The 13487-nt window shown below is 39.9% G+C and overlaps 1 protein-coding gene and 1 pseudogene across 1 annotated transcript in view; one reads left to right on the forward strand and one right to left on the reverse strand.

Annotated features, from left to right (window-relative positions):
- Window positions 1–13487, reverse strand: part of SLC35F2 (solute carrier family 35 member F2) — a 58404-nt gene that overhangs the window by 22333 nt on the left and 22584 nt on the right. The window lies entirely within an intron of this gene.
- LOC133261685 (uncharacterized protein C14orf119-like) lies at window positions 11452–12662 on the forward strand (annotated as a pseudogene).

Genomic DNA, 13487 nt, shown 5'->3' on the forward strand with positions numbered 1-13487 from the left:
TGAATCAGACATGTGGTAGATAACAGTGTGGTTAATCAAGATCCCAAAGGCAAAAGGAAAATGCACATTTAGAAAAAAGAACAACTCCATTTTGGACATGCTGGATTTTGTTTAAATTATGAGACAGTCAAGAAGAAATATCCAATAGACAGTTTGGAGTTGGGATAAAAAGATTGGATTGGAGAAATAAATTTGGGAATCATGATCATAAAAGTGGTAATTGAAGTTGGGATATAAATGAGATCACTAAAACATATACCTAAAAATTGAAAAGAAAAGAGGGTAAAAAAGAAACACCCAGGGAAACAGCAACATTTAGTAGGCAGAGGAGGAAGAGGAATTAGAGATGCAGATGAAAAGTCATGGCCAGAAAGATGCAGGGAGAGACCAAGCAAAAAATACTGGAAGCAAGAGTAAGTGGCATTTCAAGCAAAAGTGCTCTGCAGCAAATTTCTCCTGTTCTTTCTTCTTTACTCTCCACAAACCCAATCTCTACACTATAGAGGAGTCAACATTCTGCATGTTAATCAGAACACCTCCCTGCATTGGGAGTGTGGGAGCGTGGCATCTTAGCCACTGGATCAACAGGACAGTCCCATCATAGTTTAATTTTTAAGTTTTGAAATTTCTTATAGAATATTAAAATACAACAAAGTACAAAGCATAATCAACATGTACTTGTGTACCTACCAGGCAGCTTAAGACGTAAAATACTGGTGACATCAACATTCCCCCTTGTGTTCTCCACAATATCTTAGCTCTCCTGAGATAAGTACTTTCTAGAACTTGGAATTTAACATCTCATGCATTTCCATATATTTTCATACTTATGTAAGTATCCCTGTGCAATATAAACAATTGTTTTGACTTTTAAATTTTTATATAAACAGCATCACACTATATGTATACTTTTTGCAACTTGCTGTTTTGAACAACATTGTCTCATTGATAATGATACATTAGTTCTAGTTCATTCCTTTCCACTCCTGTATAGTATTCCATTACATGATTATATCACACTTCATGTACCCATTCTTTTATTGATTATTAGGTTGTATTCCAAATTTTTTTGCTTTTATAAACAATGCCTCTATAAATATTCATATGTATGTTTCCCAACATGCATATCTAAGTTTTTCTAGGTTTTATAAAATTTGTGCAAATGAGTTACTAATGTGTAATGTAAAATCTCCTCAGCACTCAGGATGGCCTGATGGGTAACACCTAGACATCTTCTGAAAGCAGTGAACTCAGAGTACCCTACAAATATAATAAGTTTCTATTTGTGTCATGAAGTTTAAAGGAATCATTTGCTTTAGAGATATATTTGATAGAATAATTGGTTTTAGAACATGTCTTCAGCTTTACTTATTTTGCTAAAATTCTCTTCAAAGGGTTATATTACTCCATGTAGCCTACTCTGTTACTTTCAAACAGAAGAAAATGAGGCAAATTTCACCCTTCAAGAGGCAGAAATGGTATCAAGAACTGTTTAGATCCAAAGACATTTTACTAGGCTACTGTAGGAATTATTCACCCAGGTGAGCAAAAGGTTCAGGACTTGCTCCCATAGAGTAGTATTCTTTCCAGGGATGCTCTTCTGGTCACAGGCTGATGAGGCAAACTGGATCTGCGGGTTGCTGCCTCTCTCTTGCATTCATTTCTTTCTGAAGGAGACAAGTTTGCATTGATTCTGGAAAGTATGCTGTCCTATCCTAAGCAAACGAAATTCATCACTTCGTCCCGTATGATGACCTGGGAACCTACAAGTGTATAGGCCAAAGCCAAAGAATGAAAAAGTGCATTCAGTTGGTGTCATTGTTCCCAGCCACACACTTTCCTCTGGAATATGTGAGGAAGGGTACCTGGCAAGGAAATGGTTCCAATTTTCTTGTATTTCATTGTTTAATGAACTCTTCCTTTCTTTAAATTTCTCTTTCTCTCTTCCATGGAACAAAGACTTGCTGGACTTCATTGTTAATCTCCATTTTTTTTAAATGAGGAAACTGGCCAGAAGAGCTGAGTGTACTGCCTAAGAAAACATCGGAGCCAAATGTATGCAAGTTCTCTGACCATTAAGCATCTGCTGTGCCCACTGGAGAACATGGTCTTAGGATAGGAAGTGAGGTCATCTCTCACGGCTGCTATCTTCTTACTCCTGAGCCTCTTTGTCCTCACTCACCTATCCCCACACCCCTTTTCCCACCCTCCTTCACTTCTCCATGATTTTATAACAGACCTTACATTAGAAGCCACCTTCTTCAAAGGATCCGTGCACTTCACTTTGCGGTCAGGAAAGAAAGGGTCTAGCCTGATTTCTCTGCTACCAGAGAAACTGATTTCTCTGCTACTGCTTCCCCATATGTCAGGAGGACATTGGCTGTCCAAAGTACTGGGCACCAAAAAGTTAATAAAGGAGCTGATAATTTTATTAAATTCAGAACATTTTTTTGCCCACCATAATAGGCTCAAAAGCAACTATAAATTTGAAACATGAGAATAAGAAATGTGGAACTAAGCCCTGTTCACGAATCAACAAAATTCCTCTAATAAGCCCAAATTTACATTCTTGTTGTTCAGTCACTTAGTCGTGTTGACTCTTTACAACCCCATGGACTGCAACACACTAGGTTTCCCTCTCCTTCCCAATCTCTCAGAGCTTGCTCAAACTCACATCCATTGAGTCAGTGATGCCATCCAATCATCTCATCCACTGTGGCCCCCTTCTCCTCCTGCCTTCTATCGTTCCCAGCATCAGGCACTTTTCCAATGAGTTGTCTCTTCACATCAGGTGACCAAAGTATTGAAGCATCAGCTTCAGCATCAGTCCTTCCAATGAATTATTCAGGATTGATTTCCTTTAGGATTGATTGGTTTGACCTCCTTGCAGTCCAAGGGACTCTTAAGAGTCTTCTCCAACACCACAGTTCAAAAGCATCAATTCTTTGGTGCTCAGCATTCTTCATGGTCCACCTCTCACATCCATACATGACTACTGAAAAAAACATAGTTTTGACTAGACACACCTTTGTTGACAAAGTAATGTCTCTGTTTTTCAATATGCTGTCTAGGTTTGTCACAGCTTTTCTTCCAAGGAGGAAGTGTCTTAATTTCATAGCTGCCGTCACCATCTGCGGGGGTTTTGGAGCCTAAGAAAATAAAGTCTGTCACTGTTTCCATTGTTTCCCCATCCATTTGCCATGAAGTGATGGGACTAGATGCCATGATCTTTGTTTTTTTGAATGTTGAGTTGTAAGTCAGCTTTTTCACTCTCCTCTTTCACTTTCATCAAGAGGCTCTTTGCTTTCTGCCATTAGGGTAGTGCCATCTGCATATCTGAGGTTATTGATATTTCTCCCGGCAATCTTAATTTCAGTTTATGGTTCATCCATGCTGGCATTTCACATGATGTACTTTGTATATCAATTATATAAGCAGCGTGACAATACACAGTCTTGATGTACTCCTTTCCCAATATTGAACCAGTTCATTGTTCCATGTCTGGTTTTAACTGTTGCTTCTTGACCTTCATACAGGTTTCTCAGGCAATACGGTCTGGTATTCCCATCTCCTGAAGAATTTTCCACAATTTGTTGTGATCCACACAGTCAAAGGCTTTAATGTAGTCAATGAAGCAGAAGTAGATGTTTACCTGGAATTCCCTTGCTTTTTCTGTGATCCAACAGACGTTGGCAATTTAATCTGTGGTTCCTCTGCCTTTTCTAAATCCAGCATAAATATCTGGAAGTTCTCAGTTCATGTACTGTTGAAGTCTAGTTTGGAGGATTTTGAGCATGACCTTGCTAACATGTGAGATGACTGCAATTGTGAGGTAGTGTGAGCATTCTTTGGCATTGCCTTTCATTGGGATTGGAATGAAAACTGACCTTTTCCAGTCCTATGGTTACTGCTGAGTTTTCCAAATTTGTTGGCATATTGAGCCAACAAAGGTCCGTCTAGTCAAGGCTATGGTTTTTCCTGTGGTCATGTATGGATGTGAGAGTTGGACTGTGAAGAAGGCTGAGCACCGAAGAATTGATGCTTTTGAAGTGTCGTGTTGGAGAAGACTCTTGAGAGTCCCTTGGACTGCAAGGAGATCCAACCAGTCCATTCTGAAGGACATCAGCCCTGGGATTTCTTTGGAAGCAATGATGCTAAAGCTGAAACTCCAGTACTTTGGCCACCTCATGTGAAGAGTTGACTCAGTGGAAAAGACTCTGATGCTGGGAGGGATTGGGGGCAGGAGGAGAAGGGGACAACAGAGGATAAGATGGCTGGATGGCATCACTGACTCGATGGATGTGAGTCTGAGTGAACTCTGGGAGTTGGTGATGGACAGGGAGGCCTGGCGTGCTGTGATTCATGGGGTTGCAAAGAGTCAGACACAACTGAGCGACTGAACTGAACTGAACTGAACTGAGTGCAGCACTTTCACAGCATCATCTTTTAGGATTTTAAATAGCGCAACTGAAATTCCATCACTTCCACTAGCTTTGTTCATAGTAATGCTTCCTAAGGCCCATTTGATTTCACACTCCAGGATATCTGGCTCTAGGTGAGGGATTACACCATCATGGTTATCCAGGTCTTTAAAATCTTTTTTGCATAGTTCTTCTGTGTATTCTTGCCACCTCTTCTCAATATCTTCTGCTTCTGTTAGGTTTATACTGTTTCCTTATTGTGCTTTATTGTGTCTATTTTTGCATGAAATGTTCCCTTGGCATGTCTAAGTTTCTTGAGGAGACTTCTATTCTATTGTTTTCCCATTCTCATGTCTTTCCCATTCTATTGTTTTCCTCTATTTCTTAGAATTGTTCACTTAAGAAGGCTTTCTTATCTCTCCTTACTATTCTTTGGAACTCTGCATTCAGATGGGTATATCTTTCCTTTTCTCCTTTGCCTTTCTCTTCTCTTTTGTTTCAGCTATTTGTAAGTCCTCCTCAGACAACTATTTTGCCTTTTTGCATTTCTTTTTCTTCAGGATGGTCTTGATCACTGCCTCCTGTACAGTGTTAGAAACCTCTGTTCATAGTTCTTCAGGCACTCTGTGTATAAGATCTAATCCCTTGAACCTATTTGCCACTACCACTGTATAATCGTTAAGGCATTTGATTTAGGTCATACCTGAATGGCCTAGTGATTTTCCCTACTTTCTTCAATTTAAGTCTGACATTTGCAATAAGGAGGACATTCAAGTGTTAGTCACTCGGTTGTGTCTGATTCTTATTCAACCCCCTGGACTGTAGGCAGGCTCCTCTGTCCATGGGATTTCTCAGGCAAGCATACTGTAGTGGGTTGCCATTCCCTTCTCAAGGGGATCTTCTGGACCCAGAAGTCATATTCCAGTCTCCTGCATTGCAGGCAGATTCTTTACCATCTAAGCCAACCAGGTGAGATCCATTTACATTCTAAAATAGCACACTTAAGAAAGTTATCCTCCCACTATAAAGTATACCTATCTTCTAAAAAAAAAAAAAAAGAGAGAGTCATAAATTGAGTATGGAGATTAAAGTTACAGCAATGCACTTCTCTTGGCTCCAAATCATAATGACCTCATCTATAATGGAAGAGGAAGAGAGCAAGAACAAAAGTGAGAAAGAGAGACAGAAAGAGGAGCTGAAGGGGTTGGAGGCCGCACGAGGGAGAAAGAAGAGGAAACGACTCAGACATGTACAGAGAGATACCAAAGGCCACAAAACAACTTTTGTTACTTATGGCTTCATATGTAAGCATTTGAACTTCACAAAATCCTAGTTCATATGAATTCTGAGTTAAACACAGGGACTCTCTCTATACCATAATAAAGTCTGTCCTCTTTAAGGGAAGTTGCCAGAAGCAACGTGCATCTAACCATGGGACATATCCTGTCACTGTTTTTCAAACGGAACTTCTACTGAAGTGAACTTCAATGACAGGATATGATCCAGTTCCAAGACGTGTTTCCCAAGGCAGCTTCATGGCCCACACAGCATGAAGCAGAACAAATAAGTCATGGACATCAGGGGTAGGGGTGGGGAAACAGGTAGAAATGTAACTAACCACATTACTCATTCTGACCACATTACTCATTGGATATATTGTACAAATTTAAGAATTTAAGGAATAAAGGAAGAAGAGATTCCACGCCATTTTATTTCCTCCCTTCTTTCTTCTAGAAAACCTGAAGTATGTATTTTAATATCCCATCCATTCTAAAACTCATACTTATGCATATGCTTTCCAATGAAACTATAATTTCTCTTATTTATTTATTCAGTCAGTAAACTCTTTGATCAAGAACTTACTAAAGTTTCTTGGGTGCCTAATATGTGCTACTATTTGCTCGTGTGTGTGTTATTTGCTCAGTGGCATCTGACTCTTTGTGACCCCATGGACTACAGGCCACCAGGCTCCTATGTCCATGGAATTCCCCAGGTGAGAATACTGGAGTGGGTAGCCATTCCCTTCTCTGGGGGATCTTCCGGACCCAGGGATCAAACCCATGTTTCCTGCATTACAGGCAGATTCTTTACCTTCTGAGCCACCAGGGAAGCCCCCCAATATGTGTTATACATGAAGAATTTAGAACTTTAAAGGCCCATGTATTTCCTGGTCCCAGGCCTTCTTCTCTAAAGATGCTCTTGCTGTGTGCCTTGAAAATAATACCCACATGCCTCTATCCTAGCACCCACCATGCTGCTTGTGGTTCTTCTTCCAAGACTCTAAGCTCCCGGAGGACAGTAACATTATAGAAACACAGTGTTATGTCTCAGATCTACGCTGCCAGGTTGCGCATAATCAGCTAAAGGCAGGATTTAGAATTAAAGCTTAAAGACTTCTATAGAGCCATCTTCTTGGGGAGATTTTTAAATCTATCATACCTGCCATCTGTAAATACCTGAGATAGAATAATAACTTGAGCACTTCTATAAAAAGTCTTATTACAAATCTGAAAAGAATAAATCCTCACATTTAGCACATAGAATATCCAGTGTACATTAGTGCTTTAAATTAGACTGGAAGGAAGCTAGAAAATAAATGATAGATTTTCTTTACATTGTAGCAGCCTAGATGACCTGTTATATTCTTTCTATAGCCACATTTCTATGATTCAGAAATTTAGCCATCTAATTAATAATAAGCATAAGTAGCTAGCAGTTTTGAGGAACCAACATTCTGATGTAATAAAGGCATATTCAAAATGGCCAGCTTTTTCATTCTCCTTTTTCACCTTCATCAAGAAGCTTTTTAGTTCCTCTTTGCTTTCTGCCATAAGGGTCTTGTCATCTGCATATCTGAGGTTAGTGCTACTTCTTCCAGCAATCTTGATTCCAGCTTGTGATTCATCCAGCCTGGCATTCTGCATGATGTATTCTGCATATGAAAGGTCGTTGCTGAACCACAAAAGACACCAGGATTCTTGGCCTCCAGAGGAGAAGAATTCATTCTTGAGGCGAATGATCACATTCTTAAGGAGGCTTAATCACACAGAGCTTTTGTGTAAAAAAGTTTTATTAAAGTATAAAAAAGACAGAGAAAGCTTTTAACATAGACATCAGAAGGGGGCAGAAAAAGTGCCCCCTTGTTAGTGTTAGCAATGGAGTTATACACTTTTTAACTACTTATTACAATGAGTCGAAAGAACATCTGGAGGTTATAAAGACCCACTCCCATAATTTACATTTTAAGATTACAGGATTAGCCAGAAGGTTTTTTCCAGAAACTGTCCTCAGGCAGGATACATTATTGTTATATAATCCTAAGAAATGTAGAGGAAAAAAGTTTGTCCTTTCCTCCTCCTTTAGAATTCCAGACCCTTATCTCCTCCTCAAGAACCCCAGACCCCTCTCTCCTTGGGGACCACCAGACTTATCAACCTGCCTAGGAATTGACTCTCTCACATATAAGTTAAATAAGCAGGGTGACAATATACAGTCCTGATGCACTCCTTTCCCAGTTTGAACTACTCCATTGTTCTAGTCCAAGGCTCTACATAGTGCTTCCAATTCTGAGCTCTCTCAGCTCTGAATCCATGGAACGAGTGGCAGCAATGCATGGGCTATCTAGGAGCTGTTTTTGACACTTCAAAAAGCTTAACAACACTTTGGACACTTTCTGGCAAGAATGCAAAAATGATACATTATTTATGGTGTGGAGAGGTACAATTTCTAACAATTTTATTTCTAGGAAAATACCCCAAAGACAATCTGGGAAAAATACAAAAGGTGTATATACAGGCTATTCACTGCAGCAGTATTTATAAAGTCTAAAGAGAAAATCCTATATGTCTCCCAATAGTGTTGCAGGAAAGAAAGTGGGCCTGAGAGAATGGTCACATCCTAGGTCTCAGGTGAGTGTCTGGAATGGCTGCCAAGCAAGGGTTCTTGGCTTCACACAGGAAAGAATTCAAGCGCTAACCACAGTAAAGTGAAAGAAGGTTTACTCAGGGCAAAACACCCCACAGAGTATGGGCCACCTCAGAAGATGAGAAGCACCAGGGTACAGGGTTGTCGGTTTTTATAGGGGTGGGTAATCTCATAGGCTAATGAGTGGGAAGATTATTCCAACTATTTTGGGGAAGGGATGGGGATTTCCAGGAACTGGGCCACTGCCCACTTTTCAGTCTTTTATGGTCCAGTCTCAGAACTGTCATGTCATTTAGCTGATCTATTACAACGAGTGTATACTGAGTCTTAAGGTCTAGTGGAAGTCAGTCATCTGCCATCTTAGATCTAGTTGGTTCTAACCAGTTTATGTCCTGTCCTCAATGCCTGTCATTCTTTTAAAGGTTATGTCCCACTGCCTTCCTACCTCAGGGAACTAGCTTAATAAATACAAAAGAGTACTATGTAGCTATAAAAAGCAAAGCAAATATCTCTATACACTCTATAAAATGACTGCTGAGATATACTAAAAAATAAGTGTGGAGGAAAATGGGCATGGAGTGCAAACATGTACCTATATATGTTAATATTTTCAAGTGAAAATAGGTAACTGCTTTTAAAGTTACCTATAAGTCAGAAGAGAGAAAAAGTAAGAGATATATTATGTCTGAATGCCTTGGTTTATAGATTTGTAAATTTTAATTTTAAAATAAGCTACATATAAAATTTAAAAACAAAATGTTACATGAACCTAAAAGGATGTCTTAAGTTGGTAGCAAAACCAAATAGGAATTATTTCAAATGACTTTAAAACATACTAATTTGTGACAACCTAGAATGGTGGGTTGGGGTGCGAGGTGGGAGGGAGTTTCAAGAGGGAGGGGACAAATGTATACCTATGGCTGATTCATGCTGATGTATGACAGAAACCAACACAGCATTGTAAAGCAATTATCCTTCAATTAGAAATAAATGAACTTAAAAAAATACACTAATTTGATAGTAAATTCTTAATAGAATACACCATAGGAACAATAAGAACTGCAAAATGCCTTAAACACCTTGAGAGGTAGTGTAGATATTATTTTGAAACTGTATGCATATTGTGGAATAAAACAAGTAAGAAAGTATATTAATGTATTGCTTTCTGGTGCAGGAAAAAGACTGGAACCCCAGTCATACCAAATGGCAAGAAACTTGAGTGAAGTCATGACAAAAAGGCCATCTAGGCATCAATAAGAGCAACTACACTGGATTGAAATGCCTCTAGTATGTTTGAATCCGTGAAGCAGGGCTTTCCTGATGGTGCAGTGGTAAAGAATCTGCCTGCCAATGCAGGGACACGGGTTAGATCCCTGGTCGGGGGAATCCCACATGCCACAGGGCAACTGAGCCCATCCACCACTACTGGGCCCGTGAGCTGCAACTCCTGGAGCCTGCACACCTGGAGCCCGTGCTCTGCAACAAGAGACTGCACAGCAATGAGAAGCCTGTGCAACCAAGAGCAGGCCCCGCTCTCTGCAACTAGAGAAAGCCTGAGTGTGCAGCAGCAAAGACACAGCACAACCAAAGGTAAATAAATAAATAAAATTCGTGTTATTAAGAAAGAAAAGGAAAATCATTCCTGGTTCTCTTTCTCTGGGAAACCCCCAATCTATCTGCCTACAATTGGCCATCTTTGGTGGATGCTAGGGAACCAATCTGAAGAAGGCAATGCAACCCACTCCAGTACTCTTGCCTGGAAAACCCCATGGACGGAGGAGCCTGGTGGGCTGCAGTCCATGGGATTGCTAAGAGTCAGACACGACTGAGCGACTTCACTTTCACTTTTCACTTTCATGCATTGGAGAAGGAAATGGCAACCCACTCCAGTGTTCTTGCTTGGAGAATCCCAGGGACAGGGAAGCCTGGTGGGCTTCCACCTATGGGGTCGCACAGAGTCGGACACAACTGAAGTGACTTAGCAGCAGCAACAGGGAACCAATCTGGGCTTCCCAGGTGGCTCAGTGGCTAAAGAATCCACCTGCAGTGCAGGAAACTCAGGTTCAATCCCTGGGTCAGGAAGATCCCCTGGAAAAGGGCATAGCAACCCACTTCAGTATTCTTGCCTGGAGAATCCCAAGGACAGAGGAGCCTGACGGGCTACTCCATAGGGTCACAAAGAGCTGGATACAACTGAAGTGACTTAGCACACACACACACAGGGAACCAATCCATTATTTTGAAAACTAGTAAATGGAAAGAAGCAAACATTTATCCTGCCCTTCCTATACAAATTATACCTCAGAGCAATGAGTTGATGACAGGAAATTCATCTTTGTAGAAATACGTATATAATAAATAAACATGGAATGACAGAAAGACAATATAACTTTACAACTCCTGATAAAATAATGAATCTAGGCAATAAAACTTTATAGCTCCTAACATAACAGAAAGAAAAAAGACATGCAAACATTATGCACTTCCTGAAGACAGTACACAGTATCTACAAAACTGTCTTGCCAAAATTGTAGGACCACAAAGTTTTTAATAGGGGTCCATGAATCAGGCCCATGAAAATATTCTGGGAAATACATGAACTTGGATGGGTAAAAAATACATCCTGATCTTCAGTAACATTAAACTGAAGTTTAAATTCCCTTCGATTGCAAACATAGGTAACAAATTATAGAGATATTACTATTAGCGGTGCCTATAACTTTGCTGCCAAAGATTTTACAGATATTTTCATATCATATGACAACTGTTGGCTGGAATTTCAAAACATCATTACTACTCCAAAATGATGGTACTTAAAGACCCATTGTGAGATCTTTAATCTAACATATTTTTTTAAGAGAGCACATATATTAACATCATATTGTGTTTTTAATAATTTAATACCTAAATAGACATAATGGGTTTCCTCTATAATCCTATGCATTTTATTTTTTGCATTTAAAAACATTATTCTGAGAAGGAAATACTGTAAACCCACCGGAAAGATACAGTCAGCAAAACCCAGAGTGTGGAAAACTCTCTAGCACATATGAACTGTCTCTTTAAAAATAAACTGCAAGAGACCAGACGTGCCTGGGTTGCCTGACTGGCCTTTCTTACAAGTTTTCAGAAAACAGAAGCACAATAGTTGGAGTCCAAGCATTCTTGTGATGGTCTCCAGGTACCCTGTGAGAGGAAAGGGGAGGGTGCCCCTGGAATCATCTTCCTCTTCAATGCCGCTCCCCTGCCCTTCTCCCTTATCCTCTGTCACAGACACTTCTAACTCTTCCCCTCCCCCATGTCTTACATCACTTCCCAGAAGATGAAGTGTATCCTTTCCTGGTTTGCCAGCTGGTCGGGTTCTCAGTGTGAACCTTTCCAACAGAACCTGGTAGCTAAGACAGTATTGGGAAAATTACAGCCACTGCTTGAAAGTCTGGAGCGGCTCAGTGTGTCTGGAGCAAACACACTATCTTGTATCTTTGAGTGCCAGTTGCATCTTCGGGATAAATGGTTCTGAGGTTGGGCTGAGCAACAGCACAGTGAATTTGTCAGGCAGCTGAAGGTCGGTAAGGCAGGCTTTGTGGCAAAATTTTACTATGCTGTGGCTGCTACAGCTGCTGCAAAATGCTAGGCATTAAAAATCAAAGAAGATAACCAGAGCGAATGGCATCAAGGCCACAACTTTACCACGAGAACTTCAAACATGTCACTTAAAGATCTGGAGATGGTGTCCCGATTAGCTGACGGAACTCGGTGATCAGTACAAGCCTGGTGATTTCAACAGCCTATCAGCTGGACTCCTAGTGTAAATGTTTTCCATTTAAGCAAATCCAGATCAGCAGTCTGCCGCCTAACTTACTTCTTTCCAAGACAAGTCAAACCCTCAAGAATTTAAAGATTTCCTTGGCAACTATAATCAAAAGGAATCTACACATTATAACTCAAGCCTATTGTTAGCCTACAGGGGTATCAAACACAGTTCTTGAACTCCAGAAATGGAAGAATGGTGAAAAAAGGTCATGTTTTTATAATTTAGCTGGCTTTCAGATACCTGGTTTTACCACCACTACCAAATTCTGGCGTAATTATCTGTCATCCCAACTACTAGCTTTTCTAGTTATGATTTAGTAAAAGTATGAAAAAAATCAGATTAGCTACTCCTTTCTCCACACTGATGCTTGTCTGAGTCTAAGTAACAATGACTTTTTTTCTAAACTATATGAGACATCCTTGGAGCTGGCAACAGATAGTCTTATTCTATAAGTTTGCTCTACAACAATAAACAATATGAAAAAAGTGACACTCTTTACAAGTTGAAGGGCTTATTTTTTATATCAAAATAAAGAATGAATTTTGAGAACCAAAAAAATAAATAAACTGCAAGAATAAAAGAGTCAAAAAAAGAAAAAGACAATAGAAAAGAGCCAAGAGGAAGAGGAAACATATAGAAGGAAGAGATGTAGATATAACAATCTTTAAAAATGCATGGTACTTAATGTGCATCTTTATATAAACAAACTATTTTTAAAATTAAGTTATAATTGGGGAAACTTAAAAAGCCTCTTGATGAAAGTGAAAGAGGAGAGTGAAAAAGTTGGCTTAAAACTCAACATTCAGAAAACGAAGATCATGGCATCTGGTCCCATCACTTCATGGGAAATAGATGGGGAAACAGTGGAAACAGTGTCAGACTTTATTTTTTTGGGCTCCAAAATCACTGCAGATGGTGATTGCAGCCATGAAATTAAAAGACGCTTACTCCTAGGAAGGAAAGTTATGACCAATCTAGATAGCATATTCAAAAGCAGAGACCTTACTTTGCCAACAAAGATCCGTCTAGTCAAGGCTATGGTTTTTCCAGTGGCCATGTATGAATGTGAGAGTTGGACTGTGAAGAAAGCTGAAGACCGAAGAATTTATGGTTTTAAACTGTGGTGTTGGAGAAGACTCTTGAGAGTCCCTTGGACTGCAAGGAGATCCAATCAGTCCACCCTAAAGGAGATCAGCCCTGGGATTTCTTTGGAAGGAATGATGCTAAAGCTGAAACTCCAGTACTTTGGCCACCTCATGCGAAGAGTTGACTCATTGGAAAAGACTCTGATGCTAAGAGGGATTAGGGGCAGGAGGAGAAGGGGACAA

This window comes from Bos javanicus, chromosome 15 (genome assembly GCF_032452875.1).
Source record: "Bos javanicus breed banteng chromosome 15, ARS-OSU_banteng_1.0, whole genome shotgun sequence".
NCBI classification, from domain to species: Eukaryota; Metazoa; Chordata; class Mammalia; order Artiodactyla; family Bovidae; genus Bos; species Bos javanicus.